The sequence below is a fragment of the Ovis aries genome, chromosome 9 (assembly GCF_016772045.2).
Source record: "Ovis aries strain OAR_USU_Benz2616 breed Rambouillet chromosome 9, ARS-UI_Ramb_v3.0, whole genome shotgun sequence".
Lineage (NCBI taxonomy): Eukaryota > Metazoa > Chordata > Mammalia > Artiodactyla > Bovidae > Ovis > Ovis aries.
The window spans coordinates 56,853,832-56,871,493 of NC_056062.1; the positions used below are offsets into that span (position 1 = coordinate 56,853,832).

Here is a 17,662-nt window from a genome sequence, read left to right on the forward strand (position 1 = left end):
CTACAGATGGTGACTGCAGCCATGAAATTAAAAGACGCTTACTCCTTGGAAGGAAAGTTATGACCAACCTAGATAGCATATTGAAAAGCAGAGACATTACTTTGCCAACAAAGGTCTGCCTAGTCAAGGCTATGATTTTTCCAGTGGTCATGTATGGATATGAGAGTTGGACTGTGAAGAAAGCTGAGCGCCAAAGAATTGATGCTTTTGAACTGTGATGTTGGAGAAGACTCTTGAGAGTCCCTTGGACTGCAAGGAGATCCAACCAGTCCATCCTAAAGGAGATCAGTCCTGGGTGTTCATTGGCAGAACTGATGCTGAAGCTGAAACTCCAGTACTTTGGCCACCTGATGCGAAGAGTTGACTCATTGGAAAAGACTCTGATGCTGGGAGGGATTGGAGGCAGGAGGAGATGGGGACGACAGAGGATGAGATGGCTGGATGGTATCACTGACTTGATGGACATGAGTCTGAGTGAACTCCGGGAGATGGTGATGGACAGGGAGGCCTGGCGTGCTGCGATTCATGGGGCGGCAAAGAGTTGGACATGACTGAGCGACTGACCTGAACTGACCTGCATATTCCAGTATATATATATATGTCCCATCTTCTTTATTCATCTATCAATGGTCACTTAGGTTGCTTCCATATCTCGGCTATTGTAGATTATGCTGCAATGAACATAGAAGTGCATATATCTTTTCAAATTAGTGTTTTAATTTTATTCAGCTAAATTCCAAGGAATTGAATTGCATGATCATTGTATTTTTAATTTTTGGAGGAATCTCCATAGCATTTTCCATAGTGGCTCTGCCAATTTACATTCCCACCAATAGTACATGTTGTTGTTCAGTCACTCAGCCATGTCCGGCTCTTAGCGACCCCATGGACTGCAGCACGGTAGGCTTCCCTGTCCTTCACTATCTCCCAGAATTTGCTCAAACTCATGTCCACTGAGTTGGTGATGCCCTCCAACTATCTTATCCTCTGTCACTCACTTCTCGTCCTGCCTTCTCCCTTTTCTCCACATCCTTGCCAACTTTTGTCTTTTGTTGTCTTTTTAATAATAGTGGTTCTGGTAGATGTGAAGTAATTAGTGTTGTTGACCATCTTTTCATGTGCCTGTTGGCCATATTTGCTTGAATCTTTTACTAGATCATGAGCTCCTTAAAAGCAGGGACACAATTTGTTTAATTATATTCTCAACTTCTAGTTTAGTGCTGGCTCATAATAGGAACATAATAAATATTTTGAATGAACGAATGAGCTTAGATCTGACTGTAAAATGGAGTTCAGTTCAGTTCAGTCGCTCAGTTGTATCTGACTCTTTGTGTCCCCATGGACTGCAGCACGCCAGGCTTCCCTGTCCATCACCAACTCCCGGAGTTTACTCTAACTCATGTCCATCAGGTTGGTGATGCCATCCCACCATCTGATCCTCTGTCGTCCCCTTCTCCTCCTGGCCTCAATCTTTCCTAGCATCAGGGTCTTTTCCAATGAGTCAGTTCTTCACATCAGGTGGCCAAAGTATTGGAGATTGTTTCAGCATCAGTCCTTCCAATGAATATTCAGGACTGATTTCTTTTAGGATTGACTGGTTTGATCTCCTTGCACTCCAGGGGACTCTCGAGAGTCTTCTTCAACATCACAGTTAAAAGCATCAAAAGTAAAGTGGAGGAGGCCACTTTTTTCACTATCTTGGAGGATGCTGCACTCAGGCAGGAGGAAGGGGTGCCTCTTGCCAAGGGTAGAGTCTCACCCTTAGGAGACAAATGTGTCCCACGTGTGTAGGAGGGGGAACGGAGGTGTGGAAAGGGCTGGTTTGCTCACCCTGTTCAAGAGCTTAGAAAAAGAGATACTTGTGCTTTTAAGTTTATCCTAAAGCCAATCTGGGGCTGAAACTCTCATTTGGAATTATCTGTTTTTACTGAACTTCAGAAGCTACTAGGAATATTTTTCTTAAAATACGGATTCCTACTCCAGACTAATTAAGTCAGAAGCTGGGATGGTGATACAAAAGGGAATGAAAACTTCAGAAAGTCTCTAATGTGTAGCCAGAGTTGGGCCATAGTTCCAGTCCAGTGGTTCTGAGCTCTGTGGGTGTTAGAATCACTGGTGAATGTTCAAAATGTGTAGCCGCTTGGGCCCACTTCCAGACATGGGATTCAGGGGGTCTACTGGGCTCACAATTCTATATTGACACAGGTTTGGAAAAACATCAAGGGCTGAGAGAACTTCTTGGCTACTGGTTTCACTGTTCTAAGAACAGTCTGAGGTACTTGTTGGGAACACAGATTCTGGGTCCTCCAGCACCTACTGTCTTGACCCTAACAGAGGGGTATGGGTCTTGCTAACTTTAAAGGTGCTCCAGGTGATTCCCATGATTAGGGAAACATCACTCGTTTTGTGTTTCTCAAAGTGTGGCTCCCAGACCAGCAGCATCAGTACCATGTGGGAATTTGTTAGAAATACAGATTCTGGAGCTCTACTTTATATCCCCCAAATCAGAAACCCTGGGAGGAAAGGCTTCCCTGGTGGTTCAGTCATTGAGAATTAGCCTTGCAATGTAACAGTTTCAGTCCCTGATTCTGGAAGGTCACATATGCCTCGGGGCAACTAAGCATGAGCTCCACAACTACTGAGGCCTGGAGCTGCAGCTACTGAAGGCTTCAAACCCTAGAGCCTGTGCTCCGCTACAAGAGAAGCCACGGTGAGGAGGAAGCCGTGCCCAGCACCTAGAGTAGCTCCTTCACTCACTGCATCTAGAGAAAGCCCAGTAGCCAAAAATAAACAAACACTTTAAAAAATAAAGAAAGAAACCCTGTGGGTGGGACCCACCCCTCTGTTATCTCACAAGGCCTGCAGGGGATTCCAGCACTTCTAAAATTTGAGAACCGCTGCTCTAGTTCCTGTTTCTCAAAGTGTGGGACCCAGACAGAGGCATTAGCATCTCCTGGGAACTTGTTAAAAATGAAGTATCTCAGTGTCCCGCCCCAGACCAAATGAGTCATAATCTACATTTTAAAAAGATCCCCAGTGATTCCTATGCACATTAAAGTTTGAGAAAGTGAAGTCAGTTGTGTCTGACTCTGCGACCCCATGGACTGTAGCCCACCATGTTCCTCTGTCCATGGGATTTTCCAGGCAAGAATACTGGAGTGGGTTGCCATTTCCTTCTCCAGGAAATCTTCCCGACTCGGGGACTGAACCCAGGTCTCCCACATTGTAGGCAGACACTTTACTGCCTGAGCCAGATAAATATCATTTTGCTGTGGAAATAGAAAAATGCAAGCTCCTTTAATGAGAAGCAGAACCAAAATTAGTAATATGTCTCCCTTTAAGAACAGAAGTGACTTTAATTAAAGAGAAATTAGGAGGCAGATCATGTAGAGCTGTATTAATAATAATAAATAAATCCCAGCTTTGTGTTATTAGCTGGGTTAAAGAATTCAAGTAAGATTAAATGTAAAGATATTCTAACTCTTATCCTGTATTATTTCTTTCTGTAGTGTTTCCTAATTTAGTATAGGGGCTATCAAATTGTTTTACTCCAGAGCTGACTCTATTCCTTTGGAATATAAATTTGTGCTGTGTGTATGTATATATACACTCATACACATGTATTAATGTATTAGTCAGGGTTCGTCTACAGTTCAAAATCTGTAGGGCAGACTGGTAGCCTAGAAATTTCAGCAAGAATTGACACTGAAGTCTTGCCTCCAGTCTGGAGACAGAATTTCTTCCTTCTTGGAGGATGTTATTCTTTTTCCCTTAAGGCCTTAAACTGATTGGATGAGAGAGGATTATAGAGAGAATACTCTATATTAATTAATTAGATTAATTAATTAATCTCCACATTCTAGAGAGTAATCTATTTTACTCAAAGTTTACTGATGTAAATAACATAAAAAATATCTGCACAGAAGCATCCAGATTGGTGTTTGACCAGACTACTGGGTACCACAGTTGAAGCCGTAGACACATAAAATTAATCCTTTGTATTCGCAAAACATACCTTTGAAAGTTCTAGAAAGTCATAAAATATGGCTAGAATTAGAGCTAGTGATAATTCAGAAGCTTTTGTCACTCATTTTAAATGTAATTGAGCTTTTTGAGTTTTTCTTCTGCCCCCCTCACCCCAACTTTGCATTAAACTTCTGTTCAGACAATATAAACTCTTAGTGCAACCTCTTTGCTGTTACAATGGCTCATACTTTGTTAATAACAAATTTGATTTAAATAAATAATTTATGACAGTTGTAAATTTTAAAAAAATGAAGTCTAGTTGATTTACACAGTTGTGTTAGTTTCAAGTGTATAGCACAGTGATTAGTCATATATGTGTGTGTGTGTGTGTGTGTATATATATATATATTCTTTCTCAGAGACAGTTGTAACTGAAAACAGCCAGTGGATAGTCATTTATTGTCCACATTGCTCTCTTTAGGGGTTTAAGTCAACTTAGCCTGAACCCATGTTTCAAGTAAAAAGTCCTTCTTACTCTTATTTTGAATTGCCAATCTAATTGCCTCACTTCTCCATTTGCTTCCACTTCTGTGTCCAGGTGTTTAGTTATGGCCCCAGCTGTGCAGAAAGATAAATTTGGACCAGACAAAGGCAATGAAATAGCCCTCTTGGTGACTGTCATCTATTAATTTTGAGATCTTTTCCCTTAGCATGTTATTTCTTTAATGAGATAAGTGCTTTCTGTATGAACGCATGGGGGTGATTTTGTATAACCAAGACTCTGAAGATACTGTGGTTCTGCATGGCCCAAAGAAAGAGAGAAGAGAATGTCTGTGTGTGGTCCCGGGCAGCTCCCTGGATTTGGACTTCAGCTCATCTGAACTGCTATGCAGGAGAGTCAGTCTAGAAGACAATGGAGGTAGGGATGACTGGTACCAAAATCATGCAAAACTCTGTGCAAATGACAACGAGTCCACAGATGCTTTTGGCCACCGTTTAAGGTGAATGACTTCCCTGGGGGCTCAGAGGGTAAAGCATCTGCCTGCAGTGCTGGAGACCCAGGTTCAATCCCTGGGTCAGAAAGATCCCCTGGAGAAGGAAATGGCAACCGACTCCAGTATTCTTGCCTGGAGAATCCCGTAGATGGAGGAGCCTGGTATGCTACAGTCCACGGGGTTGCAAAGAGTTGGACACGACTGAGCGATTTCACTTTAAGGTGAATGATGGTTCTAGGTGGGCTGCTATGGCAGAAACTCATCCGATAAAGGAACAAGGAAGCTTTGTTGGAAAGTAGCACAGAATTGAAGACCATTTATGAGGCTGAGGGGGCTTCCCAGGGGGCACTAGTGGTAAAGAATTCACCAGCCAGTGCAGGAGACTTAAGAGACACTGGGTTAGAAAGATGCCCTGGAGGAGGGCATAGCAACCCACTCCAGTATTCTTACTTGGAGAATCCCATGGACAGAGAAGCCCGGCAGGCTCCAGTCCATGGAGTCACAAAAAGCTGGACAAACTAAAGCAACCTGGCACACAGCATGTATGGGACTGAGAGCAGCTTCAGGCACTCGGGGCTGGATTATTCCTTGTCATCTTCTCAGGCTTTGCTGTAAGGTGAGTGGGGCCTGATGCTGCTGATTGAGCTGAGGTCAGGTGAGTGTCACTCATGATCGAAGAGGGAGCAGGCTTTCTCACCTGCCAGAGCAGAAAAATCTCTGTTGAGGGCTTCACTTGGCCCCAGCTGTGTTCCATGCCCATCCCTGGACCAGTCACTAAGACAGGAAGAGGGTTCTGTGACTTTCTTGAGGAAGGGGGTTAGGGTTTGTTTCTAGGGAAAGTGGAGACAAAGTGAGGTGGGCAGATAAAAGCAAAAGCTATTGGGGTTCAGTTCCGTTCAGTCCAGTCGCTCAGTCATGTCTGACTCGTTGCGACCCTATGAATCGCAGCACACTAGGCCTCCCTGTCCATCACCATCTCCTGGAGTTCACTCAGACTCACGTCCATCGAGTCAGTGATGCCATCCAGCCATCTCATCCTCGGTCGTCCCCTTCTTCTCCTGCCTCCAATCCCTCCCAGCATCAAAGTCTTTTCCAATGAGTCCACTCTTTGCATGAGGTGGCCAAAGTACTGGAGTTTCAGTTTTAGCATCATTCCTTCCAAAGAAATCCCAGGGTTGATCTTCAGAATGGACTGGTTGGATCTTGAATTAATTTACATATTCATGGGTTTTAATAGCTCTGTTGGAAGCCCCTTCTGTGAGAAAGATCTGCTCTTTGGTGAAGGGGTTTTCAGCATTTTGTTGTGTGCTTCCCAAGGTAGCCATTTTCTCCCATGGAGGGTTTTCATGTTCCATCTCATTTTTATTTATTTTCCTTGGGGAACTCTTGCTATGATAACAGGATGTTTTATTTTGTATACATTGAGTTTCTATTTGGTGATGGTATTGCATTTATCTGATATGTGATATAACAGTTATTTTAACAGTTTTGTAAGTAGATACTCTTGTAACTTTACTTAACCAACCCTGTTGGACACCTGAATTATTTTTACCTTTTCCTCTTATAAGTGTGGCAGGATAGAGTTATCTTTTACCTTCAAACCCATCTTTCCTTTCTCTCATCAACTTTTGTGAGAGAAGATATTTTGCAGACAGAGTAGAGAGAGATTCTGTTGAATAATACTTCAGAATTTTGCTAGGGGAGATGGTCAATGTGAGGAAGAAAAAGGTTTGTTTTTATTTAGCTTTTTATTTTATATTGGAGTATAGCTGATTAACAGTGTTGTGATAGTTTCAGGTGGACAGCAAATGGACTCAGCCACATATATGCACGTATCCATTCGTCCCCAAACTCCCTTCTCATCCAGGTTGCCACATAACATTGAGCAGAGTTCTTGGTGCTGTGAAGTAGGTACTTGATGGCTATCCATTTTAAATATAGCAAAGGTGTAAATGTTGATCTCAAACTCCCTAATTGTCCCTTTACCCCTTCCTTCCTTCCTAAAAAGGGGAAAATGTTTAAAAAGACAAAGAAGTGGGGAGAACATAGAAAAAAGAGGGTCCTGAAACTTATCCATAGAAAAATCTGGAGGGATAGTAAGGGTTATATAAGTTATAAACAATAGAAATCAACTATGGATAACTTAAGCATTGGAGAGGTATGGATAAGTCATGGGATTTAAAAATAAACTCATGAACTAGACTCAGAGAGGGCACTTTTAAGAACAGCTCTACCCTGTGCTATACAGTAGGTTCTCGTTGGTTACCAAGTTTGTATATAGTAATGTGCAAAGTAGTGTCTTTTCCCCTGGAGAAGGAAATGACAACCCACTCCAGTATTCTTGCCTGGGAAATCCTATGGACCAGGGAGCCTGGTGGACTACAGTCCATGGGGTTGCAAAGAGTTGGTCACGACTGAACGACTGAGCACATACACATATGTGAAAAAACTGTACACTTAAAGAGAAAAAGCATGGAACCAAGGAGAAATGTACAATAACAAGCTTATGTCTTAAAACTGTGAGTGCAATCAAATACTTTTATACAAGAGTGATAATATATTTGATAGCTATAGGTGGAAAGGTTCTACCTTTTCAAGATAGTGAAGATAGTGCAATGCCGGGGTCCAGCATTGGACCAGGTGGATCCAGGGAATTCAGCATTGGACCAGGTGGATCCAGGGAATTCAAAGGGTGGACGGCATTGGCTTGAGAAAAACTTATTTATTGATTGATATAAGATTAGATTAAGAAACAATAGTGTAGTAGGAAAATTAAGTGGAGGAAGAGGGCTGAATAACTTGGATTACGCGGAAGACCAGTAAAATTCCAGACAAGGAATTTGCACCATCTATGTTGGGCCACCGGCGCTCGCTTGAATATCTAAGGGTGCCTCACCTTAGGCTCCCTTTTGCGCGGGTCCTAACAGCCAGGGCAAGTAAGTAGATTTGGCGAGCCTCCGTGCCCCAGATGGGAATTCAGCCTGAAATTAGAGTGAAGGGGAGAGGAAAGAGAGAGAAACATGGGGGAAACCAGTCCAGCAACTAGCTCCGGCCTCTATTGTTCAGAAGGCCTTTTATACTTTTGATAAAACATGGAGATCAATGGGTAACACAAAGTTATGCAGCGTTAGCAGTCCAGACTCATCAAAACCAGGCTTTTCTCTCTGCATACCTAATTGTATACACAAGTCTTAGGTAATTTACATCATCTTCCAGCCAAAAGGGCCAATTAACATTTTACAGCCTTTTTTCTGATAAGGGTTTGTTAACTAGAAGACTTATTTGTGTTGATCTTCCCAAGGTCTAGTGCCACTCTCAGAAAGCACTAAATAAAGTTACATTCTTACACAGCAAAGATACAGCAACTTATAACAAGTAGAGGGAGTACAGTGATTTACAGCAAAAAAGAAGCAATTAACTCAAAAGTCTAGTGTTGCTAACATCAAAACTACTATGTATCTTTTTCTACATCCTGCTTACATTGAGTAACATCCTTCCAGGTGCCTAAAAGATAAAGAATATGGAGGCCGGGCTGCAGTCATTGAGTCAACAGTGAAAACCCTCTACCAATATAATTTTTAACTCTTTAGAAAAGGCTCTGTATCTTTAAGATGCTTTCAAGCTTTGTGCTTCTCGCGGTTGGGGGGCGGTAAGCAATTCACAAGCTGTAAGAGGTCCGAGGAACCTGTTAGGCAAGCTAGAGAGCTATCAGAGGGGGTTTAACTGAAACATCCCTTTCAAATGCAGAAGGCTAAAGCCCACATTTGGCTTTTTCCAGAGAATGTCAGAAGAGTGGAAAAGCAGGCAGATTCTTATTTTTTTGGGGGGTGGGGGTGTGGATGCTCAGGAAATTCCAGGGGGAAAACCTGAGGTCTGATTAGCCTTGCCATCAGAGCTCTTGCCGCATGACCTTGTCACGGGTGGAATTCCTCACGCTGGCTCCCGGCAGTGCAAGATAATATAAATGACAGTTTTAAAAAGAAAAATAACTTTACTATAGGTTAGAAAAAGAATACATGATCTCTTTGAAATAAAAATATGTATTTAGTGGTTTTACTCTATAATTGAAGCTGTTTAAAACAATAACCATTAAATTGAAGAAGAAGAAGAAGAAAAAAAAAAAAAAGAGCAGCTCCAGAGACCTAGGGAGTAGGAACCCACGAACAGTCTTCAGGGCTAGACTCAAGGATAAATTAGTTTCAGTTACTGGCTTACCTGGGTTTGGTCCAAGGATTCTTGGAAAGTCACACCGAGTCTCGGCACAGTGGTGGGAGGGTATTTCTCAAAGCAAACTCAAAGTGTTGGTACCAGAAGGAAGGGGCATGGATGTTATCCAGGCAAAAACAACAGCTGAGGAAAAACAAACCCTGAGCAGGTTGCTCAGGCCTCACTTCTCCTTTGATTTTGCCTGTAAAAGCACAGACCACTATCCCAGAAAGACATTCCCTTACTTCCTACTTATATTCCTAAAATTGTTTCAATTAGCAATTTGGGCCTTTCCTGCCCTTGAGCCCTAATGGAAAATTGCTGATGGGACCCTCTCTATCAATGCCCACCTGCCCTGGGTAGATAGATTCAGAGATGGTTTCATATATATATTAGTGAAGTATAGTTGTTTTATAATATTGTGTTAATTTATGCTGTATAGCAAAGTGATTCAGTTATACATACATATATATATTCTTTTTTAAAAAATATTCTTTTCCATTATGGTTCATCATAGGATATTGAGTATAGTTCTCTGTGCTATACAGTAGAAACTTGTTTATGAGATGGTCCTGTAGCTGAGCATGTGAAGGCATTGAGGAAGCCCTAGACAAGTCTCCCCATGGCAGATCCCAGATGGCCTCAGACTTTCCAAGCTCATAGAGGTGGGAGGAGGTGCAGGTAGGCCTAACAACCTGGTTTCTGATCTCCAAGGCCAGCATTTTTATTTTGATGTACCTAGTTGTGGATTAGTTTTATGTGCCAATTTGACTTGGCCTTGGGATGTCCAGATAACTGATTAGATATTATTCTTGGTGCCTATGAGAAAGTTTAGGCTTCTCAGGTGGTGTTAGTGGTAAAGAATCTGCCTGCCAATGCAGGAGATGAAAGAGACATGGATTCAGTCTCTGGGTCAGGAAGATCCCCTGGAGGAGGGCATGGCAACCCACACCAGTATTTTTGCTTGGAGAATCCCACGGACAGAGGAGCCTAGTGAGCTACAGTCCGTAGGGTTGCAAAGAGCTGGACATGACTGAAGTGACATGCACGTGAGGGTATTTCCAAGAGAAATACATGAGTTGGTGGACTAAGTAAAGCAGATGGCTCTCCCCAGTGTGTGGGGGCATCATCTAACCTCCTGGGGGCCTGAAGAGAATGACAAGGCCGGGGAAGTTTGAATTGTCTCTCTGCCTGACTGCTGAACTGGGACATTGATCTGGGAGCTCCTGGTTCTCAGGCCTTCAGACCTGGACTGGAATCTATACCACTGGTTCTAGCTGTAAGGCTTTCCAACTACGCCATCAGCTTTCTTGGGTCTCCAGGAAGACGCTGTGGGACTTCTTAGCCTCTGTAATATTATGAACCAATATCTCATAATAAATAAAGAATATATGTATATAATCTCCCACTGGTTCTGTTTCTCTGGAATACTCTGGTAAGTATACTAGTCATTACAACTTCAGACAGAAGATTGTGCTCCATGGATGTGTTTTTGCAGAATTTGAGAATCTCTGTGAAAAGTAAAAGAATAATTAAATCAAATAGTTGGAAGGAAAAATATTATTGATGGTAAGGGGGCAACAATGGGACAGAAACATTTCAAGGGAAGTCTTAGATTTAGAATGTGGCTATTGATGGGACATAAGGCAAGATGCTGCAGGCAAAAAGATGAAGCTGTTTATAATTTAAAAATTTGTTTATTTGTTTTTTAAAATTATTTTTTTAGTCATAATTTTAGCCGTGCTGTGTCTTCGTTGCTACATGCAAGCAGGGGCCACTCTCTGGTTGAGATGCATGGGTTTCTCATTGCGGTGGCTTCCCTTGTTGCAGAGTACAGGCTCTAGGCATTCGGGTCTCAGTAGTTGCAGCACGCAGCCACTAGAGCAAGGGCTGTTGCTCCTTGGCATGTGGGATATTCCTGGACCAGGGATGGAACCGGTGTCCCCTGCATTGCAAGGCACATTCTTAACCACTGGACTACGAGGGAAGCCCGATGGACCTCTTTAATCCTGAGGCAGATTGATATATTATAAGCGCAAGATAGAAATCAGTGTCCACAAATCTAAAAATAAATGATACAAATGAACTTACAAAGCATGAAGAAACTCACAGACTTAGAAAAAGAATTTATGGCTGCCAGGGGGGCGAGATAGTTAGGGAGCTTGGGAAGGTCATATACACACCGCTATATTCAAAATGGATAGCCAAGGACTTATTGTATAGCAGGTGGAACTCTGCTCAATGTTATATGCCAGCTTGGATGGGAGGCAGGTTTAGGGGAGAGTGGACACATGTATATGTATGGCTGAGTCTTTTTGCTGTTCACCTGCAGCTACCACAATATTGTTAATCAGCTATACCCTAATACAAAATAAAAAGTTTAAAGTTTGAAAAAAAAATCAATGTCCACAGAGAAAGTTCACTTTTTGATACATATTTTGTCCCCCTGAAATCCATAAAACACTCTTTTGTAATTCAGAAACAAAGAGTAGGGGGTAACTATAAAACAGATCCTAATAGAAGTGAGGACCAAGAATCAGGCAAAGGCAGGCTCAGGCTAAGGGTCCGCATACTGCAGGCTCAGGTCATTTCAGGGTGAAACAGGAGGGAAAGACAGATGAATGGGATGTTGTCTAGAAAACAAAGGGGAGAAATTTAAAGGACTATAGCCTGTTGGTTTAGAACCTACATAAAAGACAATTAGATGATGTGGCTATCAGACACAGCCAGAAACTGCAGTTACACCTGTTCTTTAGTTTTACAAACTTTGTTTAAAAATGGTATACTGAAAGTACAATAGTAAAAAAAATTAGCGATCTCTGTTACAATTCCTTAAATTGAAGTTAAACTCTGAAGTTCTCACGTTCTGAAAACTAAGGTTAAAATTTTGTATTCAGTTTTCATAGAAAGAGCAAAGCACACAGGTGATTTGGAACAGCTGAAGGGGTGTGCTAGCCTAACTGTGCAGCCACAGAGACCACATAAGAGCCAGGACTACAAAGAATTAGAAAACTTTAGATGTGGATGGTGTGTAAAAAGTACTCATAAAATCTGCTCTGAACTGACCTAAAGCTTTTTTTTTTTTTTTTTTAACTTTGCTTATCTATCCATTTGGCTGTGCTGGGTCTTAGCTGCAGCATGTGGGATCTAACTAGTTCCCTGACCAGGGATTGAACCTAAGCCCCCTGCACTGGGAGCGCAGAGTCTTAGCCACTGGACTACCAGGGCAGTCCTATTAAAAAAAAAATTTTTTTTTTCCATTTAGTATGGTAATTTTTTTCTGCTGCAGAATTAAAAAAAAAGTTTTTTTATTGCAGTATACTTGATTTATAATTTGTGTTAGTTTCAGGTGGATAGCAAAGTGATTCAGTTATACATCTATATATTGTTTTTCAGATTCTTTTCTCTGATAGGTCATTACAAAATATTGAGTATAGTTCTCTTTGCTATACAGTAAGTCCTTTTTTGTTGTCTATTCTATGTACAGTGCTGTGTACATGTTAATCCCAAACTCCTAATTTATCCCTTCCCTGTCTTTCCCTTTCAGTAGCCATAAGCTTCTTTTCTGTGTCTGCTGATTATAGGCAGCTTCTTGGTTCTCCTTTCACATACATTCTAGTGCTCAGGACTTAGGAAATAGTCATACTGGATATTTCTTAACATTTTCTCTTCCTGACCCTTAATTTTGGCTTACAACAGATGTTTCCATTATCCCAGAGTTGTGCCCCAAGATAGGATGGGAATGGAACAAGTGTCTAATAGGATGAGCACAAAAGAGCGAGGGTAACTTGCCACAGCTTGATCTTTCCCCACTTGCCTTCTTTTATGATTCTGCTTCTTGAGTCTTCGTTTAGAGTTCAGTGGAAAACTCCCAAGTGAGAGGAAGAATTCTTTCCCATCCAGAACTTTTTCCCATCCAGAAATAGTAAATCACTTTCTATCTCTGTTATTAATACAACTTCGGCATCCCCGTCACACAAGCTCCCTGCCCATGCCTCCAAGGACTCTTCTTTGCACCTGGAAATTGTTACTTGCCTGAGCCTTGAAGTGTTCTTCTCCCTAATATGACCTTGTTTGTGAGTACTCTAGTAAAAGATATGTCCAGATATTAAAATATATAAAGTATATAAAATATATAAAGTATATAGAAAGTGAAAGTGAAGTCGCTCAGTCGTGTCCGACTCTTTGTGATCCCATGGACTGTAGCCTAACTGGCTCCTCCTTTCATGTGATTTTCCAGGCAATAATACTGGAGTGGGTTGCCTTTCCTTCTCCAGCAGATCTTCCCAACCCAGGGATTGACCCTGGGTCTCCTGCGTTGTAGGCAGATGCTTTATCATCTGAGCCACCAGAGAAGTCCATAAAGTATATAACACAAGTAAAATTAATTTGCATATAATATATTGAATGAGATCATGAAAATAACACATTTCCTGGCATTCTATTAAGATTCCATACCTGCATTATTAGGATGACCATGTTGTTGATGATGACAGTAGTTACGATCTAAGAGCCAGAATCTCCAGTCAGCCCTGTCATTGTCCCACGTTCATTTCCCTTACTGGTGACCCTGACCTCATCTTGTACTTGATACTTGTCGTTTGGGTGCAAGCAAGTGAGGTTTTCCCATTTTCTTGGAACCTCAGGGATCCAGCTGAGTTCCGGCCTTTCTAGGTCTTCCTCTGGATTGTATCCTCATCCAGGGAAATGGCCTGGACAAAATCATCCCAGGATTGATGATTAGGGGCAGCCCAAAGTTAGAGGTAGAAAAGCCTCTCTGATTTATCCCAGAACAGTGGTTATATTCTCTCTTCATACATCATAACACTACTTACCTCTTTTTTACTGATGGTTCATTAGCATCCACATGGAACCCCAAAATACACAAACATCATTTAGCCAAGGCCACCACATATCTTGCCTTGTTGTTCTTAAGAGCTCTTATCTCTGCTTATTTTTTCCTATGTGTCGTTTGCGGGTTGTGTCTCCTCCCAGAATAGTATAAGCTTTGTTTTATTTATCATCATATTGCTGGCACTAGAACTATATCTGGTACAAAATCTACTACTCAACCCCAAATTTGTTGGATAAATTAATGAAGAAACCCCACATTAAGTTCATTAATTAATTAATAAGATTCACACCACCGTCTGTGATTACCTCCTTGCTTATTTATCTGGCATCTTGTATATTGCCTAGGTAAGTGAGAAATAAAGCTTTGTGGCAAGGGGGGGTGGTGCTGTTAAGCCACTGATTTTTAGAGTTTTTCTTTTTAGGACTTACTGTAACATTAACCAAGATTATCCTGACTAACACATATATAAAGCCAGAGTTAGAAATTTCTTTGGCCATGGAATTGAACAAATTTAATTGATATAAACTAAGATTTAGGCCTATGGTTTTTACCTAATGGTTTTCTTTTCGTTTTTGTTATTAGAATACTCATCCTGCACTCCTGGCCTAAAAGCAAAAGATATAAACCCTGAAAATGTTCTGAATACAAATTAGATTTCTTCAGATATTTGCTGAGCTTGAAGTGAAATATTTCAGTTTAGTATGCTATCTAGATTGTTTCTATTGTAAATTCAAATTTCACCTAACCCGCAGTTGTTTATAATTTCTAAATGGGAACAATTAATTCCCTTAGAGCTGGAGTAGGAAAGAAATATTTGTGTTCTTGATGGTGCGGGGGGGATCTTATTTTTAGGCTGACAGCTGCAGTGATGGTAAATTTGAGGAAGAGAGAGTGCTGGAGTCAAGTATTTACCTGTTTCAGATTTTCCCAAACTTTCTAGGCTCATGGTTATAGTCAGCTCAGTTATTTATTCTTAGGCCAAAAATGTATAAGGTTTTAGATTACTAAGTAGTTAGATCCAAAGTAATTTACTGACTGTAATTTGTATGGCATCCTACAAGTGTTCTTGTGTTTTCCTCAAAAGTTTAAAATGTCCTGTGGGGCTCATCTGATTCACTGCGGTAACCCTGGGCTCCTCAGCACACACAGTGTGGGAATTCTAGGTCTCTGACTTGATAGGTGGAAGGATTTGAGGAGTACTACATTTGGAGAAGATCTTTTCGGAAGTTCTTAGCTCTGCGTGAGCTTCTGTTTTGTTTTGAGGAGTCTATATTTTATTTATTTAAGTAACTTTTTTTAAAGCTCTAATTCACTCAAAATTCTTCAGTTTGTGGTGGCTCAGATGGTAAAGAATCTTCCTGCAATGCATGAGACCCCAGTCAGATCCCTGAGTTGGGAAGATCCCCTGAGAAGGGAACCGTTACCCACTGTATAATCTTGCTTGGAGAATTCCATGGACAAAGCAGCCTGGTGAGCTACAGTTCATGGGGTTGAAAAGAGTCAGACACAGCTGAGAGACTAAAACACACACACACACACACACACACATACACACACACCAAGGTGGAGTAGGGTGAGGGCTGGGGGTCTGGGGGACAGGCAGTCTTGGCGACAGGGCTGGGGCGAGGCTGAGGCTGCCCACCCCCACCCCCTCACCGCCCTCCCGTCGTTCTTCTCTCTCATCTCCACGTCAGCCGGCTGTTCTCCTGCAGCCACTGCGGCCTGGGCCTTTTGCTCTCCTCCTCAGCCAGCCTCTCAGACACGCTGGCAAAGAACTTCTTCTGCCCTCCAGCTGCCTGTGGATCTGCTGCGGGCACATGGCCAGCTGAACCTTGGCCGCCCTGTTGCTGGGTAGAGCTGCAGGCCCTTCTGCAAGTCAGCCTGTGCGTTCGCCGCCAGGTGGGCCTCTCCCTGGTGGACAAGGCCCTTCTCATTGTTGCTGTCCACTTCCTGGGCCTTCTTACTGTTTCAGTGGCAGCTGAGAAGGCCTGCAGCTTCAGATGACACACGGCCAGGTTGAGGTGGGAGGCCGGCTGAGGGCCTGCACCTTCCTGTGCGTCCTCATCAGAGAAGCTCCACTTTTCTTCCAGCCAGGACACAATCTTCCTCTTTTAAAAAAAAAAAAAAAAAAATATATATATATATATATATATATATTTATTTATTTATTTATGGCTGTGCTGGGTCTTCGCTGCTGTGCTCAGGTTTCTGTAGTTGCAGGGAACGGGGGCCACTCTCTAGTTGCAGGGCACAGGCTTCTCACTGCAGTGGCCTCTCCTTGTGGTGGAGCACAGGCTCTAGGGTGCTCGGGCTTTGGCAGTTGGGGTGCACGGGCTCAGCTGCCTCATGGTATATGGGATCTTCCTGGACCAGGGATTGAACCAGAGTCCCCTGTGTTGCAAGGCAGGTTCTCAACCACGACCACCAGGGAAGTCCCAGGCCACAGTCTTCCTGCACTGCGGGACAGCTTGCTTGTACTTGCCTTCCTTGAAGCACATAGCGCCTCGATCCTTCACTACAGTCCTCTGCTCCAGCATCTCAGAACTCATCGCCCAGGACTTGTTGGCCCTCTCAAAAATTCTTGTGCTGTATTTCATACATCAGCTCAGCATTTGGCGGGATCTGGAACTTCTCCTTCCCAGCATTGCAGAAAGCATGCAGGTATTAAGATACACAATGGAATGTTCTCTTTTATCCACACACTGAATGGCTTTCTCCAGCCCCCAGGGCAAGATGCATGCTCTCTCCCTCACCAGCTTCAAAGCTGAGCTCTCGTGAGTCAAAGATCTGGTCCTCGAAGTATCCTTCCAGTGCAACTTCCAGGGTGGCGCTGTCACTGGGCTTGGCACAGCCCTCCCCATCGCCTCCGTATTCTCCTGATGATCCCCTGTCTTCTTCATCTGTCAGGTCCTCTTCCTTGAACTCCAACAACTCCACCTCAAACACAAGTGTGGCTTTGAGAGGGACCCTGGGGGGGCTGCCCGCTGAGCCCTAGGCATGCTCTGGCTTGCAGGTGATATGGCACACTTTGCCTACCTTCATGGTTGCTATAGCAACATCCCGAGCCTTAATGACCTTCCCTCTCCCCAGGTCAAAGGAGAACCTGTCCTTGTGGTCCAGGCTGGAGTGGAACTTGGTGTCACCGAGCAGCTAGCCCCTGTAGTGGACAGACACTCACTCCCCGATCTTCGGCATCTCCATGCCAGGGCCTTCTTGCTTGATGAACTTAAGCACACCCTCATCCTGCTCGGGGCTGAGGTCCACTCCCTCAAGGGGCTGCAGTGCCAACTGGTCCCTGCTCTTGGCCACCTTCATCTCCTTGGTAGTCATCACACTGTTTCTCAGGCAGCGGTCACCAGTGGCTGGCCAGGGCTTGTGCCTTCTTTATTTATTTTTAAAAATATTTATTTATTTATTTGGCTGCTCCAGGTTTTAGTTGCAGATGTGGGATCTTTCACTGTAGCATGCAGGGTCTTTAGTTGGGCATGTGAACTGAAAGAGTTTGAAACCAAGGATCAAACCAGGGTCCTCTGCTTTGGGAGTACAGCGTCTTAAGCACTGGACCACCAGATAAGTCCTTACATTTCATCTTATTTATTTTAAAAAGTTTTCATTTTACGTTGGAGGATAGTTGATTAAC

The 17,662-nt window shown here is 42.8% G+C and overlaps 1 pseudogene; it reads right to left on the bottom strand.

Moving 5' to 3' along the window:
- Positions 1–14,609: 14,609 nt before the first annotated feature.
- Positions 14,610–17,352, bottom strand: LOC101119829 (peptidyl-prolyl cis-trans isomerase FKBP4-like; annotated as a pseudogene).
- Positions 17,353–17,662: the final 310 nt, after the last annotated feature.